This window comes from Carassius auratus, chromosome 9 (assembly GCF_003368295.1).
Source record: "Carassius auratus strain Wakin chromosome 9, ASM336829v1, whole genome shotgun sequence".
In the NCBI taxonomy this organism is placed as follows: Eukaryota; Metazoa; Chordata; class Actinopteri; order Cypriniformes; family Cyprinidae; genus Carassius; species Carassius auratus.
This window is the reverse complement of record NC_039251.1, coordinates 3,002,748-3,022,383: the sequence shown is the minus strand read 5'-3', so window position 1 is coordinate 3,022,383 and position 19,636 is coordinate 3,002,748. Positions and strand designations below refer to the sequence as shown.

At 35.7% G+C, this 19,636-nt stretch overlaps 2 protein-coding genes and 1 long non-coding RNA gene across 7 annotated transcripts in view; 1 reads left to right on the top strand and 2 right to left on the bottom strand.

Annotated features, from left to right (window-relative positions):
- The window catches only part of LOC113109173 (NACHT, LRR and PYD domains-containing protein 12-like), a 1,059,377-nt gene that overhangs the window by 436,882 nt on the left and 602,859 nt on the right, over nt 1-19,636 (bottom strand).
- Nucleotides 1-19,636, bottom strand: part of LOC113109178 (NACHT, LRR and PYD domains-containing protein 12-like) — a 365,574-nt gene that overhangs the window by 217,537 nt on the left and 128,401 nt on the right. The gene's annotated exons all lie outside the window — the stretch shown is intronic.
- Nucleotides 1,392-5,150, top strand: LOC113109231 (uncharacterized). 2 transcript variants are annotated; one of them, XR_003292876.1, is made up of 5 exons: nt 1,396-1,520; nt 2,049-3,587; nt 3,691-3,832; nt 3,916-4,016; nt 4,128-5,150. It is a non-coding gene; the product is annotated as an uncharacterized LOC113109231 (long non-coding RNA). The 2 variants fall into 2 exon arrangements; XR_003292875.1 differs by lacking the exon at nt 4,128-5,150 and having other exon boundaries at nt 1,392-1,520; nt 3,916-4,121.

Genomic DNA, 19,636 nt, shown 5'->3' with positions numbered 1-19,636 from the left:
GTTCCCTCTCCCTCCGGGATAGCAGAGCTCGACCCACCTGCATGGGCTCGTGATCGTCGACAGAACCGACCGTGTTCTCTAGACTCAAGCGCCCCCTACCGGAAGAGACGGGTCGTCTGGAGGGACTGTGTTGACGGCCCAGGCGATTAAACCTGGCCTCCACCCGCAACGCCAGGTCAATGAGTTCGTTGAGGGTAGGAGGCAGCTCGAGGAGGTAGATCTCCTGCTGAACACGGTCGGATAACCCATGAAGGAATCTATCCCACTGCGCCGCCTCGTTCCACTGGCACGCGGCCGCCAGGGTCCGGAACTCGATGGAGTATTCAGTGACAGATGAGTGTCCTTGTTGGAGTTCCGAGAGGCACTCCTGCCAAAGGCCTCCCTGCCGGTCGCGACCCGGTCGAAAACTCTCTTCATCTCTTCAGATAGGAGGTGGAACGAGGCACAGCACGGATGTTGATTCTCCCACACCGCCGTTCCCCATAAGGCAGCCTTGCCTGATAATAGTGTGAGCGTGAACGCTACCTTGGATTCTTCTGCGGCGAAAGTGCGGGGCTGCAGGGCAAAATGCATAGAGCACTTGTTAAGAAATGTTCTGCAATAAGTTGGCTCACCAGCGTAATTCTCCGGTGCCGGAAGTCGCGGCTCAGGCCGGAAGTGGTCCTGGGGAATCCCCGGGGGAACGGTTGGCGCAGGCGGGGCGATGGGCGCAGTGGGAGACGTGAGCTGATGGATCTGCTGGGTGAGCTCGGACACCTGTGCCACCAGCGCTTGGACAGCGCGTCCGGTGTTCGAGATGCTCTCCTGCTGCTGATCCATTCTCTTGACGCTATGGTGCATGAAATCGGTGAGGGTGTTGGTGCTCGCTGCTTCCATGTTGGGTGAGATCGTTCTATGACGGCTGGTGAAAGACAGTCCGGAAACAAATGCGAGTTAACAGGATTTAATGAGATGAATACAAGTAGAACAATGACACACAAAGACGATGGGACGATAACACTCCAGGGAGACGGTGGTTGGTGAGAAATCCAGCCTGAAGTGGAGTGTAGGTGGGAAGTCCGGGTCTTGGTGGCGTGAGGCAGCAGGAGAGAGTGGCACAGGAACTGCGGGGAATGGAGCCGAAGGTAAGAGTCCGTGGCTGAGTGATCGTGCGGAGAGTGGATGAGGTTCTAGGGAAAAACACAGACATCCAAACGCAAACTAACACTAAAGCCAGACGGGGTAACACAACGACATGAAACAACGATCTCACAAACACAAGACGTGAGACAAGCCATTATATAGGAGATGAGTAATGAGTGGCAGCTGTTGCTGATACAATTAACGGAGACGCCCACAACTAATCAGTGCAGACGCAGAACACACAGAATTCACCACAAAGTGTAAACAACCCGAGATCACGGTTTACCAACCGTGACAGTAATTTACCAAAGAAAAGAAAGTATGAGGCAGAACGCACGCTTGCTGTTCTCTGGTGAATTCTCTCTTCATGAACAACAATGTAGAGCTGTGCACACAATGTAAGTAAGAGATTAATTTGACAGTGTAAACAGCTTCAGTGATTATAATCAGAGTTTTTGAGAGAGCTTGAACTCTTGCTAGACTGAAGTCAGTGATAATGTTCTTGACTTTGAGGATTGATTCTTTGCTCTCTTTCTGTTCAGTGAAACGCTTATAATTGGTAACTTACAATGTTTTGACTAATTCATGTTAAATACAAAGTCATAAAAATATATAGTTAATTTGTGGTTACCAGAGTTTAATTATGTAGTTTTTGTTAAAACCATAGTTAATTTTTAAGAGTGTGTTAAGCTTAATTGTCAAAATCATTTGTGAATGAAGTTTAAACAAACAGCACAAATAACGTATAACGCTTTAATGTGTTATTATTTTGTTTTGTGAGAATAAATGTGAATATTTGTAATAAATTACAACAATGAGCGACCAAGTGTCAGCTTTACAAAAGAAGAACCTCATGAGTATGAACTATTTTAGTCGTGTCATTTCTGCTCCTTTTCCCACGCGAAGTGCTGTCTTTATTTGTACAGGTACAGATACTTCTAGAGCAGATATGAGGGAGACTTCAGTCACGTTTGGAGCACGCTCTTTCACAGATGTCTGTGGATGTGGACTTCTTACAATTGATCTGTGTTCAGGAGCTGGTTTTCCTGAGTGCTGTATCCTCCAGGTCATCATTCCTGTGGACAGATGGGAAGACGTCACTGGTCTGCATCATGCTGTTACTTTAGAGAGACAAAGAAACGAGACGCATGTTGTGACGGCACAATTTGAACAAGGAGACGATATTTGCTTGAAATGAACAAAATTATCATAATTTTTGTTCTCAAAGGGATTGTGTTCCTTTAAAGGGACACTTTAACCACAAATGAAAATTGTCATAATTTACTCACTCACTCATGTCCTTCCAAATCTTTTTCATTCCTTAATGAATCCAGAAAAAATGATCAGAGATTCCAAGAAAATATTCGGCAGCACAACCATTTCAACACAGATATTAAGAGAATCAGATCAGTATATTAGAATGATTTCTGAAGATCATGTGACACTGAAGACTGGAGTAATGACTGGAGAAAATTCAGTTTTTCTGAGTTTGAAGTGTTTTCCTGCATTTTTTTGTGAGGTATCTTGTCCTGTGTGTTCTGCCATGTGTTCAGAAGACTTTATTGAAGCACATGCGAGTACCTGTGGGGAAAGGTTATTATTTTTATTTTATGCTTTGTGTTTTCATGAAATTATTGGTTTAACCTACAGTCCTTACCATTAGTTGTTTGTGTGTGGTAGTCATTTTTATTTAGCTAAATTGAATTTCTTTCAGAGCTGACGATAGACCAAACCAAGATTTCATCATAACGGGACAAAAGCAAGACAAGCACAAGAGATGCAATTAAGTCTAATTTATTAATCTTTGTTTAAGTAATATTAGATTATTTGAGGGAGGGAGCACTGGAAAAAATCTGAAGTTTTCAATTACAGACTTTCAGAATGACAATTTCAGGAAGGTTTATTAGCATTACAGCTGGGTAAAATAATATTGATGTCTCAATTTTAATCGAACCGATCTCATCTTTACAAACTGATTGGTAAATCCCAAGGATGGATCGTCTCTTTACAGCTGATGAATGAACATAACATTATAGCACATCTCTCATCCATTAAACCACAATAGGCTTTGTGTTTTGTTACTTTTGATAAGAAACAAAGTCTCAGATTTGATTTCTGTCCATCTTATCTTGAAATGTAACCAATAAATCTGACTGTGGTCCTCTCTATCTAATGCAGTGACGATCACGCAGTGTGTCTCAGGTCAAGTGAAGCGACAGCATGCAGCACACTTGAAAGATCACGTCTTCCTCTGTTTTTAACACCAGTTACGGGCTACAGCGCCAAATAAACATGAATGAATGCCAAAGGGTCTGTAAACAGATACAGGACAATTTACTGACATGAATCCTGTCACATGTAATCGCTCAATCAGTGCTTCAGCCGTACTTCAGAGACGTCACAAACAGCTCGTCAACAAGATGTCATGTTTCTCATCAAATCCATATTCAGGGACCATCAACTTGGTATTCAGCTACAAAATTACTTCTGGAGAGGAGCATTTTGATAAATAAATACACCATATTACATTCATTGTAATGTTTAATTAATATTGTTGTTGTACTTTAGGATAGTTGGTGAAATAATGGCAGTGAGCATTACTCAGGACGGACCTTTTTCATGGAGTGGATTTACAATTTCATTTCTTCCGGGAGATTAATAAAGATGAGCTGACATAACAGATGCAGACCTGCTAGATCTGATTGACAAGGTTTTCTAATTCAACTCAATTCAGATTTGTATATACATCTGTGTAGTGTATGTGTGTGTTACTCCTGGTTTTTATTTCTTTAGATTGAGACTGCAGACACTACAGCCTTGCTTGAGCTTTCTGAAAGAATCGTAGCATGTGGTACACAGGATCCTAACATGTGATGAAAGGAAGACATTGTCAGGTGTAGTATCTGTGATTCTGTCCATCTGACTCTCCTCCTTTCTCTTCAATCCACACATCAGGGTTAGATGTTTTTGGGACATTATACTCATTCGTAGACTCTCGTCTGCAGCTTTTTACAGGTTTTCCATTGTCATGAGAAATAATGAAATATCTGATGTCCCTGTCACTGTTTTAAGTGCGGTGGGTTCAGTGAAGCGCAGAGAGAATCACGGATTGTGAACTACTTGCAGGACTTCATTCAAAGCCTTGAAGATGAAGGGAACTTCATTACTCTTACTCTTAATACTTAAATTACATCAGTTCAACAACGGACCGGGCGTCTGACCAGTCAGAGCAGAGAGGGCTTGTGGAAAAGACTGAAGATTTGGATCATTTCACACTTTTGAATATAAACTTGTTGTAGGAAACCTCTAAAACAATTGTAAAACAGTATATTAGGGGCACTTTAAAAATGTGAGGTATTGTCAGTCCAAGTTCAGAGACTGTTAACACAAGTAAGGTTGCAGACATAGATGTGTGTGTTTTCTGCAGAAGAAGGGAGCAGCAGTAAGGAGAGCAGGGTTGAAGATGACAGCAAACAGGTGATAAAACAAACTGCACTAAAGGAAATGCAGAACAAGACAAGATCACCGTCAGCAGTTTCATGCAGTGGATTACTGGTCAGGGGCATGTCTCCATTACTTCTGCACATTTGATCCTGACTGTCAGCTTCGATATGGTCAGCATAGTTTCTGCTTGCCTCTAGTAAATGCATGTTCCTGTACTGTAACCTACACAGCAGCGAGAGACAAACACAGAGTTCCTCAGTCCCACTTTACATGTCCCTAAACCTCCCTGTCTCTACCCCTGGATCTAGATCCATCTCCTCCAACTTTAAATATGTCTTAACCGAGCGTCTCTGCTCGCTGGATCTTGTGTGTTCTGCAGTGAGGGCTACTGACTAAGACAGCATTACCATTCCTCGTATCTCTCAGATCGCTCATTATTTGTGTGCATCACTCCAATCTGCCACAGCTGCTCGGGACTTCGATTGTCCTCTGAGGAGAGTGAATGATGATTCCAGGCTTCTGAACATGTGTCCAAGTCTGCCTGAAGTCTTGGGAGAAAAGTGTAGTGCACACTGAAAAGGTCCTCAATCACTGATCTGTCGAGCAATCCTTCTGCTCCAGCGAGTGCAGCGTGTCTGAGGACTTGTTGGTGACCGTGATTCTGACATCACTCCAGAGACGCTCAATCCTGTTAGAAACAATACAAATTGAAATCCAAAAAAAAAAAAAAATATTAATAATTCAGGTTGAAAAGCAATGCAGTGAAAAAATATTTTACTCAATATTAATACATAATTGGTTGCAGTTAAGAGACACTGAAAAGCTAACTACAGATTAGTTAAGTTTAATTGAACTTTGTTTCATTTTACAAGTTTAGACAATTGTACTTTACCCTTGAAACTAATTTTAGCGCACATAACGTCTATCTGGAATAACAGGTGTATTTTGGTGAATAGATGATCTCTGTTCATCGATGAGTGCTGGAAGAAAGACAGATGGTCACTTACACGTTATGGACAACTCAGGAATATACTGAGTTATGATGATATTTGTGTTAAATATAATGTAAGTTAGTTCCTCTAAAATGTTTGATAAAATAATTAAGAATATACCATTGCAGTTGATTAAATTAGTTAAGGAACAAGTAAAATATTCAACAATATTTCCCAAAATACATGATCTCATGATAGAAAATGTTCTCACAGATTTTTGAGGAATTGTCTATTGTAACGTTGTTTTTCAGGTCAAGTAAGGAGATCTTATATATTTTATCATTATGATAGGAAAAGAGTGTCTGAATTTTCTTACATTTCCTGTCAAGCCTAAATGTAAAGAGCTGCATTTTAAAATTATGACTCTGTTGATTCAGATTGAGACTCCGGGGACTGTTTGTGTTTTTTTTTTTTTTTTTTTTTTTTTCAGATCTGTACTTCGAAGCAAGAAGTGTTTGTCAAACAGTTCATTAGTGATAACTGAATATTTGGGCCTGAGGCTTTTTTTTTAAGCTGTCGATTTGATTTTTAAATGATTTCAATGACAGGAAGTTGCATGTGTTGTGTTTTATGAATTGTGGATGGATTTATCAACTGGGAAATAAAGTTGAACAGAAATGATCATGAACTCTTAAAGATGATGATGAAATGAAAAGGTAATATTGCATATAAAATTATATCCAAGTATGAACTAACTTACGCAATACTGTAAATATTCTTACTCTACCCTAAATCAGTGAAAATGTTTGGCTCAGTTTACAGAAAGTGTACGTCACACATCCTTTCATTATTATGCAACATAGTTTTCTCCTCAGATGAGTATTTAACATCTTTATTCTTGTGGGGATTAGTGTGTAAGTGCTATACACAAACACACACACACACACCGGTCAGAGTTTGGGATCAGATTGATTTTTTATGTGTTGTTGTTGTTGTTTTTTACAGGAGTTTACTCGTCAAAACTGCATTTATTTGATCAACAACTTTTTTTATTTTAATATACATTAAAATCTATTTTATTTCTGTGATTGTCAGCATCATTCCTCCAGTCTTCAGTGTCACATGATCTTCACAAATCAGAATAATATGATGATTTATTATCAGAGTTGTGCTGCTGAAACTGTGATACTTCTTTCAGGATTCTTTGATGAATGAAATGTTAAAAAGAAGAGCATTTATTTAAAATATTCTTTTCTAACAATAAACAATATAAATCAAAAGTTTATAACTCTTTTAAGATGTATTAAATTGATAAGAAGTGAAATCAAAGATTAATATTGTTAGAAGATATTTATATTTTGAATAAACGCTGTTTTTAAAAAAAATATATATATACATTGAAGAATCCGGAAAAAAGTATCGCAGATTCCAAAATAATATTTGGCATCACAACTATTAATAATTCTAATAATAAATCATCATATTAGACTGATTTCTGAAGATCATGTGACACTGAAGACTTGAGGAATGATGCTGAAAATACAGCTGCACATCACAGAAATAAATTATATTTTAAAGGATATTAAAATATAAACCATTATTTTATATATTTTATTTTCATAATTTTGAATTATTACTGAAATACAACCTTTTTTTGTATCAAACAGTTCATTGAACAATAATTAATGAATTACCTGAAGCTGACAATGAAGTAAATGTATGATAATTAGCAAATATGATTAATTTAGCGCTGTAAACGCGCGTGTGAGGGGCGGAGACGCGCCGCGGAGCGTCAGACGCGCGTGAGGACCAAACACAGCAGAACGGTAGGAAACTTCACTCCTCTTATTATTTCTCTTTTACTATAGCGATTTATTTTTAGATACGTGATCTGAGTCTTTCATAGAGTTGTTTTATAAACGAAGTAACTTTGAAATCAGCTCTGAAAGTTCCTGTCAGTGTTTAAAAACTAATTATGATTTAATAACATGTTGAATGAATTTGGTAAGAACGGTATTCTGTTTTATTTACATAGAGGTTATTAATATAGGCTGAAATATAGTGTTTTTTATAGTGTAAAGGTGATCTTATGGTGCATTGCTCGTTAAAAGTTAGGCTGTTAATATAATATAGAGAAAGATCATTCTAAATTATTTTTACTATATTAAAACGCATTTATTTTTTACATTCATTGGTCGAAGTTTTCAGATTGTCACATCGGAGTCTGTTCGCTACTCGGTTGATTCAGATCGGCACTTCGGAGCATGTTCGCGACTCGGTTGATTCAGATCGGCACTTCGGAGCATGTTCGCGACTCGGTTGATTCAGATCGGCACTTCGGAGCCTGTTCGCGACTCGGTTGATTCAGATCGGCACTTCGGAGCATGTTCGCGACTCCGTTGATTCAGATTGAGACTCCGGTGACTGTTTGTGATTTTTTTTTTTAAATTCAGATCTGTACTTCGAAGCAAGAAGTGTTTGTCAAACAGTTCATTAGTGATAACTGAATATTTGGGCCTGAGGTTTTTTTTTCTTACCTGTCGATTTGATTTTTAAATGATTTCAATGACAGGAAGTTGCATGTGTTGTGTTTTATGAATTATGGATGGATTCATCAACTGAGAAACAAAGTTGAACAGAAATGATCATGAACTCTTAAAGATGATGATGAAAAGAAAAGGTAATATTGCATATAAAATTATATCCAAGTATGAACTAACTTGCACAATACTTTAAATATTCTTACTCTACCCTAAATCAGTGAAAATGTTTGGCTCAGTTTACAGAAAGTGTACGTCACACATCCTTTCATTATTATGCAACATAGTTTTCTCCTCAGATGAGTATTTAACATCTTTATTCTTGTGGGGATTAGTTTGTAAGTGCTATACACAAACACACACACACACACCGGTCAGACTTTGGGATCAGATTGATTTTTTATGTGTTGTTGTTTTTTTACAGGAGTTTACTCGTCAAAACTGCATTTATTTGATCAAAAATACAGGAAAAAAGGGAAATATTATTATGAAGTAAAACAACTTTTTTATTTTAATATACATTAAAATCTATTTTATTTCTGTGATTGTCAGCATCATTTCTCCAGTCTTCAGTGTCACATGATCTTCACAAATCAGAATAATATGATGATTTATTATCAGAGTTGTGCTGCTGAAACTGTGATACTTTGAAAGTATCTCTTCTAACAGGATTCTTTGATGAAAGAAATGTTAAAAAGAAAAGCATTTATTTAAAATAGAAGTATTTTCTAACAATAAACAATAGAGTTCAAAAGTTTATAACTCTTTTAGGATGTATTAAATTGATAAGAAGTGAAATCAAAGATTAATATTGTTAGAAGAAATTTATATTTTTAATAAACGCTGTTCTTTAAAAAAAAAAAAGTATACATCGAAGAATCCTTAAAAAGATTCCAAAATAATATTTGGCATCACAACTATTAATAATTCTAATAATAAATCATCATATTAGACTGATTTCTGAAGATCATGTGACACTGAAGACTGGAGGAATGATGCTGAAAATACAGCTGCACATCACAGTAATAAATTATATCTTAAAGGATATTAAAATATAAACCATTATTTTATATATTTTATTTGGATAATTTTGAATTATTACTGAAATACAACCATTTTTGTATCAAAAAGTTCAATGAACAATAATAAAGGAATTACCTGAAGCTGACAATGAAGTAAATGTATAATAATTAGCAAAGATGATTAATTTAGCGCTGTAAACGCGCGTGTGAGGGGCGGAGACGCGCCGCGGAGCGTCAGACGCGCGTGAGGACCAAACACAGCAGAATGGTAGGAAAATTCACTCCTCTTATTATTTCTCTTTTACTATAGCGATTTATTTTTAGATACGTGGTCTGAGTCTTTCATAGAGTTGTAGAGTTATTAGAGAAATAGAGTTATTTTTTACATTCTTTGGTCGAAGTTTTCAAATCGGGACTTCGGAGCCTGTTCGCGACTCGGTTGATTCAGATCGGCACTTCGGAGCATGTTCGCGACTCGGTTGATTTAGATCGGCACTTCGGAGCATGTTCGCGACTCGGTTGATTCAGATCGACACTTCGGAGCATGGTCGCGTCTCGGTTGATTCAGATCGACACTTCGGAGCATGTTCGCGTCTCGGTTGATTCAGATCTACACTTCTGAGCATGTTCGAGTCTCGGTTGATTCAGATCGGCACTTCGGAGCATGTTCACGTCTTGGTTGATTTAGATCGGCACTTCGGAGCATGTTCGCGTCTCGGTTGATTCAGATCGACACTTCGGAGCATGTTCGCGACTCGGTTGATTCAGATCGGCACATCGGAGCATTTTCGCGACTCGGTTGATTCAGATCGGCACTTCGGAGCATGTTCGCGACTCCGTTGATTCAGATTGAGACTCCGGGGACTGTTTGTGATTTTTTTTTTTTTTTTTTTTTTAATTCAGATCTGTACTTCGAAGCAAGAAGTGTTTGTCAAACAGTTCATTAGTGATAACTGAATATTTGGGCCTGAGACTTTTTTTTTCTAAGCTGTCGATTTGATTTTTAAATGATTTCAATGACAGGAAGTTGCATGTGTTGTGTTTTATGATTTGTGGATGGATTTATCAACTGAGAAATAAAGTTGAACAGAAATGATCATGAACTCTTAAAGATGATGATGAAAAGAAAAGGTAATATTGCATATACAATTATATCCAAGTATGAACTAACTTGCGCAATACTGTAAATATTCTTACTCTACCCTAAATCAGTGAAAATGTTTGGCTCAGTTTACAGAAAGTGTACGTCACACATCCTTTCATTATTATGCAACATAGTTTTCTCCTCAGATGAGTATTTAACATCTTTATTCTTGTGGGGATTAGTGTGTAAGTGCTATACACAAACACACACACACACACAACGGTCAGACTTTGGGATCAGATTGATTTTTTATGTGTTGTTGTTTTTTTACAGGAGTTTACTCGTCAAAACTGCATTTATTTGATCAAAAATACAGGAAAAAAGGGAAATATTATTATGAAGTAAAACAACTTTTTTATTTTAATATACATTAAAATCTATTTTATTTCTGTGATTGTCAGCATCATTCCTCCAGTCTTCAGTGTCACATGATCTTCACAAATCAGAATAATATGACTATTTATTATCAGAGTTGTGCTGCTGAAACTGTGATAATTCTTTCAGGATTCTTTGATGAATGAAATGTTAAAAAGAAGAGCATTTATTTAAAATAGAAGTCTTTTCTAACAATAAACAATATAGTTCAAAAGTTTATAACTCTTTTAGGATGTATTAAATTGATAAGAAGTGAAATCAAAGATTAATATTGTTAGAAGACATTTATATTTTGAATAAACGCTGTTCTTTAAAAAAATATATATACATCGAAGAATCCGGAAAAAAGTATCGCAGATTCCAAAATAATATTTGGCATCACAACTATTAATAATTCTAATAATAAATCATCATATTAGACCGATTTCTGAAGATCATGTGACACTGAAGACTGGAGGAATGATGCTGAAAATACAGCTGCACATCACAGAAATAAATTATATTTTAAAGGATATTAAAATATAAACCATTATTTTATATATTTTATTTTGATAATTTTGAATTTTTACTGAAATACAACCTTTTTTTGTATCAAACAGTTCATTGAACAATAATAAATGAATTACCTGAAGCTGACAATGAAGTAAATGTATAATAATTAGCAAAGATGATTAATTTAGCGCTGTAAACGCGCGTGTGAGGGGCGGAGACGCGCCACGGAGCGTCAGACGCGCGTGAGGACCAAACACAGCAGAACGGTAGGAAACTTCACTCCTCTTATTATTTCTCTTTTACTATAGCGATTTATTTTTAGATACGTGGTCTGAGTCTTTCATAGAGTTGTAGAGTTATTAGAGAAATAGAGTTATTTTTTACATTCTTTGGTCGAAGTTTTCAAATCGGGACTTCGGAGCCTGTTCGCGACTCGGTTGATTCAGATCGGGCACTCGACTTCGGACTCGTTGATTCAGATTGAGACTCCGGGGACTGTTTGTGATTTTTTTTTTAAAATTCAGATCTGTACTTCGAAGCAAGAAGTGTTTGTCAAACAGTTCATTATTGATAACTGAATATTTGGGCCTGAGGTTTTTTTTTTCTAACCTCTCGATTTGATTTTTAAATGATTTCAATGACAGGAAGTTGCATGTGTTGTGTTTTATGAATTATGGATGGATTCATCAACTGAGAAACAAAGTTGAACAGAAATGATCATGAACTCTTAAAGATGATGATGAAAAGAAAAGGTAATATTGCATATAAAATTATATCCAAGTATGAACTAACTTGCACAATACTTTAAATATTCTTACTCTACCCTAAATCAGTGAAAATGTTTGGCTCAGTTTACAGAAAGTGTACGTCACACATCCTTTCATTATTATGCAACATAGTTTTCTCCTCAGATGAGTATTTAACATCTTTATTCTTGTGGGGATTAGTTTGTAAGTGCTATACACAAACACACACACACACACCGGTCAGACTTTGGGATCAGATTGATTTTTTATGTGTTGTTGATTTTTTACAGGAGTTTACTTGTCAAAACTGCATTTATTTGATCAAAAATACAGGAAAAAAGGGAAATATTATTATGAAGTAAAACAACTTTTTTATTTTAATATACATTAAAATCTATTTTATTTCTGTGATTGTCAGCATCATTCCTCCAGTCTTCAGTGTCACATGATCTTCACAAATCAGAATAATATGATGATTTATTATCAGAGTTGTGCTGCTGAAACTGTGATACTTTGAAAGTATCTCTTCTAACAGGATTCTTTGATGAAAGAAATGTTAAAAAGAAAAGCATTTATTTAAAATAGAAGTATTTTCTAACAATAAACAATAGAGTTCAAAAGTTTATAACTCTTTTAGGATGTATTAAATTGATAAGAAGTGAAATCAAAGATTAATATTGTTAGAAGAAATTTATATTTTTAATAAACGCTGTTCTTTAAAAAAAAAAAGTATACATCGAAGAATCCTTAAAAAGATTCCAAAATAATATTTGTCATCACAACTATTAATAATTCTAATAATAAATCATCATATTAGACTGATTTCTGAAGATCATGTGACACTGAAGACTGGAGGAATGATGCTGAAAATACAGCTGCACATCACAGTAATAAATTATATCTTAAAGGATATTAAAATATAAACCATTATTTTATATATTTTATTTGGATAATTTTGAATTATTACTGAAATACAACCATTTTTGTATCAAAAAGTTCAATGAACAATAATAAAGGAATTACCTGAAGCTGACAATGAAGTAAATGTATAATAATTAGCAAAGATGATTAATTTAGGGCTGTAAACGCGCGTGTGATGGGGCTGAGACGCGCCGCGGAGCGTCAGACGCGCGTGAGGACCAAACACAGCAGAACGGTAGGAAACTTCACTCCTCTTATTATTTCTCTTTTACTATAGCGATTTATTTTTAGATACGTGGTCTGAGTCTTTCATAGAGTTGTAGAGTCATTAGAGAAATAGAGTTATTTTTTACATTCTTTGGTCGAAGTTTTCAGATCGGGACTTCGGTGCCTGTTCGCGACTCGGCTGATTCAGATCGGCACTTCGGAGCATGTTCGCGACTCGGTTGATTCAGATCGGCACCTCGGAGCATGTTCGCGACTCGGTTGATTCAGATCGGCACTTCGGAGCATGTTCGCGTCTCGGTTGATTCAGATCGACACTTCGGAGCATGTTCGCGACTCGGTTGATTCAGATCGGCAGCTCGGAGCATTTTCGCGACTCGGTTGATTCAGATCGGCACTTCGGAGCATGTTCGCGACTCCGTTGATTCAGATTGAGACTCCGGGGACTGTTTGTGATTTTTTTTTTTTTTTTTTTTATTCAGATCTGTACTTCGAAGCAAGAAGTGTTTGTCAAACAGTTCATTAGTGATAACTGAATATTTGGGCCTGAGACTTTTTTTTTCTAAGCTGTCGATTTGATTTTTAAATGATTTCAATGACAGGAAGTTGCATGTGTTGTGTTTTATGATTTGTGGATGGATTTATCAACTGAGAAATAAAGTTGAACAGAAATGATCATGAACTCTTAAAGATGATGATGAAAAGAAAAGGTAATATTGCATATAAAATTATATCCAAGTATGAACTAACTTGCGCAATACTTTAAATATTCTTACTCTACCCTAAATCAGTGAAAATGTTTGGCTCAGTTTACAGAAAGTGTACGTCACACATCCTTTCATTATTATGCAACATAGTTTTCTCCTCAGATGAGTATTTAACATCTTTATTCTTGTGGGGATTAGTGTGTAAGTGCTATACACACACACACACACACACACACACACCGGTCATAGTTTGGGATCAGATTGATTTTTTATGTGTTGTTGTTGTTGTTTTTGTTGTTGTTGTTTTACAGGAGTTTACTCATCAAAACTGCATTTATTTTATCAAAAATACAGGAAAAAAAGTGAAATATTATTATGAAGTAAAACAACTTTTTTATTTTAATATGCATTAAAATCTATTTTATTTCTGTGATTGTGAGCATCATTCCTCCAGTGTTCAGTGTCACATGATCTTCACAAATCAGAATAATATGATGATTTATTATCAGAGTTGTGCTGCTGAAACTGTGATACTTTGAAAGTATCTCTTCTAACAGGATTCTTTGATGAAAGAAATGTTAAAAAGAAAAGCATTTATTTAAAATAGAAGTATTTTCTAACAATAAACAATAGAGTTCAAAAGTTTATAACTCTTTTAGGATGTATTAAATTGATAAGAAGTGAAATCAAAGATTAATATTGTTAGAAGAAATTTATATTTTTAATAAACGCTGTTCTTTAAAAAAAAAAAAGTATACATCTTAGAATCCTTAAAAAGATTCCAAAATAATATTTGGCATCACAACTATTAATAATTCTAATAATAAATCATCATATTAGACTGATTTCTGAAGATCATGTGACACTGAAGACTGGAGGAATGATGCTGAAAATACAGCTGCACAGCAAAGTAATAAATTATATCTTAAAGGATATTAAAATATAAACCATTATTTTATATATTTTATTTGGATAATTTTGAATTATTACTGAAATACAACCATTTTTGTATCAAAAAGTTCAATGAACAATAATAAAGGAATTACCTGAAGCTGACAATGAAGTAAATGTATAATAATTAGCAAAGATGATTAATTTAGGGCTGTAAACGCGCGTGTGATGGGGCTGAGACGCGCCGCGGAGCGTCAGACGCGCGTGAGGACCAAACACAGCAGAACGGTAGGAAACTTCACTCCTCTTATTATTTATCTTTTACTATAGCGATTTATTTTTAGATACGTGGTCTGAGTCTTTCATAGAGTTGTAGATTTATTAGAGAAATAGAGTTATTTTTTACATTCTTTGGTCGAAGTTTTCAGATCGGGACTTCGGAGCCTGTTCGCGACTCGGCTGATTCAGATCGGCACTTCGGAGCATGTTCGCGACTCGGTTGATTTAGATCGGCACTTCGGAGCATGTTCGCGACTCGGTTGATTCAGATCGGCACTTCGGAGCATGTTCGCGTCTCGGTTGATTCAGATCGACACTTCGGAGCATGGTCGCGTCTCGGTTGATTCAGATCGACACTTCGGAGCATGTTCGCGTCTCGGTTGATTCAGATCTACACTTCTGAGCATGTTCGCGTCTCGGTTGATTCAGATCGGCACTTCGGAGCATGTTCACGTCTTGGTTGATTTAGATCGGCACTTCGGAGCATGTTCGCGTCTCGGTTGATTCAGATCGACACTTCGGAGCATGTTCGCGACTCGGTTGATTCAGATCGGCACATCGGAGCATTTTCGCGACTCGGTTGATTCAGATCGGCACTTGGGAGCATGTTCGCGACTCCGTTGATTCAGATTGAGACTCTGGGGACTGTTTGTGATTTTTTTTATTTAATTTTTTTTATTCAGATCTGTACTTCGAAGCAAGACGTGTTTGTCAAACAGTTCATTAGTGATAACTGAATATTTGGGCCTGAGGCTTTTTTTTCTAACCTGTCGATTTGATTTTTAAATGATTTCAATAACAGGAAGTTGCATGTGTTGTGTTTTATGAATTGTGGATGGATTCATCAACTGAGAAATAAAGTTGAACAGTAATGATCATGAACTCTTAAAGATGATGATGAAACGAAAAGGTAATATTGCATATAAAATTATATCCAAGTATGAACTAACTTGCACAATACTTTAAATATTCTTACTCTACCCTAAATCAGTGAAAATGTTTGGCTCAGTTTACAGAAAGTGTACGTCACACATCCTTTCATTATTATGCAACATAGTTTTCTCCTCAGATGAGTATTTAACATCTTTATTCTTGTGGGGATTAGTGTGTAAGTGCTATACACAAACACACAAACACACACACCGGTCAGAGTTTGGGATCAGATTGTTTTTTTATGTGTTGTTGTTTATTTACAGGAGTTTACTCGTCAAAACTGCATTTATTTGATCAAAAATACAGGAAAAAAGGGAAATATTATTATGAAGTAAAACAACTTTTTTATTTTAATATACATTAAAATCTATTTTATTTCTGTGATTGTCAGCATCATTCCTCCAGTCTTCAGTGTCACATGATCTTCACAAATCAGAATAATATGACTATTTATTATCAGAGTTGTGCTGCTGAAACTGTGATAATTCTTTCAGGATTCTTTGATGAATGAAATGTTAAAAAGAAGAGCATTTATTTAAAATAGAAGTCTTTTCTAACAATAAACAATATAGTTCAAAAGTTTATAACTCTTTTAGGATGTATTAAATTGATAAGAAGTGAAATCAAAGATTAATATTGTTAGAAGAGATTTATATTTTGAATAAACGCTGTTCTTTAAAAAAATATATATACATCGAAGAATCCGGAAAAAAGTATCGCAGATTCCAAAATAATATTTGGCATCACAACTATTAATAATTCTAATAATAAATCATCATATAAGACCGATTTCTGAAGATCATGTGACACTGAAGACTGGAGGAATGATGCTGAAAATACAGCTGCACATCACAGAAATAAATTATATTTTAAAGGATATTAAAATATAAACCATTATTTTATATATTTTATTTTGATAATTTTGAATTATTACTGAAATACAACCTTTTTTTTGTATCAAACAGTTCATTGAACAATAATAAATGAATTACCTGAAGCTGACAATGAAGTAAATGTATAATAATTAGCAAAGATGATTAATTTAGCGCTGTAAACGCGCTTGTGAGGGGCGGAGACGTGCCGCGGAGCGTCAGACGCGCGTGAGGACCAAACACAGCAGAACGGTAGGAAACTTCACTCCTCTTATTATTTCTCTTTTTCTATAGCGATTTATTTTTAGATACGTGGTCTGAGTCTTTCATAGAGTTGTTTTATAAACGCAGTAACTTTGAAATCAGCTCTGAAAGTTCCTGTCAGTGTTTAAAAACGAATTATGATTTAATAACATGTTAAATGAATTTGGTAAGAACGGTATTCTGTTTTATTTACATAGAGGTTATTAATATAGGCTGAAATATAGTGTTTTTTATAGTGTAAAGGTGAAATTATGGTGCATTGCTCGTTAAAAGTTAGGCTGTTAATATAATATAGAGAAAGATCATTCTAAATTATTTTTACTATATTAAAACGCATTTATTTTTTACATTCGTTGGTCGAAGTTTTCAGATTGTCACATCGGAGTCTGTTCGCTACTCTTTTGATTCAGATCGGCACTTCGGAGCATGTTCGCGACTCGGTTGATTTAGATCGGCACTTCGGAGCATGTTCGCGACTCGGTTGATTCAGATCGACACTTCGGATCATGTTCGCGTCTCGGTTGATTCAGATCGACACTTCGGAGCATGTTCGCGTCTCGGTTGATTCAGATCGACACTTCGGAGCATGTTCGCGTCTCGGCTGATTTAGATCGGCACTTCGGAGCATGTTCGCGTCTCGGCTGATTTAGATCGGCACTTCGGAGCATGTTCGCGTCTCGGTTGATTCAGATCGACACTTGGGAGCATGTTCGCGACTCGGTTGATTCAGATCGGCACTTCGGAGCATTTTCGCAACTCGGTTGATTCAGATCGGCACTTCGGAGCATGTTCGCGACTCCGTTGATTCAGATTGAGACTCCGGGGACTGTTTGTGATTTTTTTTTTTTTTTAATTCAGATCTGTACTTCGAAGCAAGAAGTGTTTGTCAAACAGTTCATTAGTGATAACTGAATATTTGGGCCTGAGGTTTTTTTTTTCTAACCTGTCGATTTGATTTTTAAATGATTTCAATGACAGGAAGTTGCATGTGTTGTGTTTTATGAATTATGGATGGATTCATCAACTGAGAAACAAAGTTGAACAGAAATGATCATGAACTCTTAAAGATGATGATGAAAAGAAAAGGTAATATTGCATATAAAATTATATCCAAGTATGAACTAACTTGCACAATACTTTAAATATTCTTACTCTACCCTAAATCAATGAAAATGTTTGGCTCAGTTAACAGAAAGTGTACGTCACACATCCTTTCATTATTATGCAACATAGTTTTCTCCTCAGATGAGTATTTAACATCTTTATTCTTGTGGGGATTAGTGTGTAAGTGCTATACACAAACACACACACACACACACACAACGGTCAGACTTTGGGATCAGATTGATTTTTTATGTGTTGTTTATTTACAGGAGTTTACTCGTCAAAACTGCATTTATTTGATCAAAAATACAGGAAAAAAGGGAAATATTATTATGAAGTAAAACAACTTTTTTATTTAAATATATATTAAAATCTATTTTATTTCTGTCATTGTCAGCATCATTCCTCCAGTGTTCAGTGTCACATGATCTTCACAAATCAGAATAATATGATGATTTATTATCAGAGTTGTGCTGCTGAAACTGTGATACTTATTTCAGGATTCTTTGATGAAAGAAATGTTAAAAAGAAAAGCATTTATTTAAAATAGAAGTCTTTTCTAACAATAAACAATAGAGTTCAAAAATGTATAACTCTTTTAGGATGTATTAAATTGATAAGAAGTGAAATCAAAGATTAATATTGTTAGAAGAGATTTATATTTTGAATAAACGATGTTCTTTAAAAAAATATATATACATTGAAGAATCTCTTTAACTATAGCGATTTATTTTTAGATACGTGATCTGAGTCTTTCATAGAGTTGTTTTATAAACGCAGTAACTTTGAAATCAGCTCTGAAAGTTCCTGTCAGTGTTTAAAAACTAATTATGATTTAATAACATGTTAAATGAATTTGGTAAGAACGGTATTCTGTTTTATTTACATAGAGGTTATTAATATAGGCTGAAATAAAGTGTTTTTTATAGTGTAAAGGTGAAATTATGGTGCATTGCTCGTTAAAAGTTAGGCTGTTAATATAATATAGAAAAAAGATCATTCTAAATTATTTTTACTATATTAAAACGCATTTATTTTTTACATTCGTTGGTCGAAGTTTTCAGATTGTCACATCGGAGTCTGTTCGCTACTCGGTTGATTCAGATCGGCACTTCGGAGCATGTTCGCGACTCGGTTGATTCAGATCGGCACTTCGGAGCATGTTCGCGTCTCGGTTGATTCAGATCGACACTTCGGAGCATGTTCGCGACTCGGTTGATTCAGATCGGCACATCGGAGCATTTTCGCGACTCGGTTGATTCAGATCGGCACTTGGGAGCATGTTCGCGACTCCGTTGATTCAGATTGAGACTCTGGGGACTGTTTGTGATTTTTTTTATTTAATTTTTTTTTATTCAGATCTGTACTTCGAAGCAAGAAGTGTTTGTCAAACAGTTCATTAGTGATAACTGAATATTTGGGCCTTAGGCTTTTTTTTCTAAGTGTCGATTTGATTTTTAAATGATTTCAATGACAGGAAGTTGCATTTATTGTGTTTCATGAATTGTGGATGGATTTATCAACTGAGAAATAAAGTTGAACAGAAATGATCATGAACTCTTAAAGATGATGATGAAAAGAAAAGGTAATATTGCATATAAAATTATATCCAAGTATGAACTA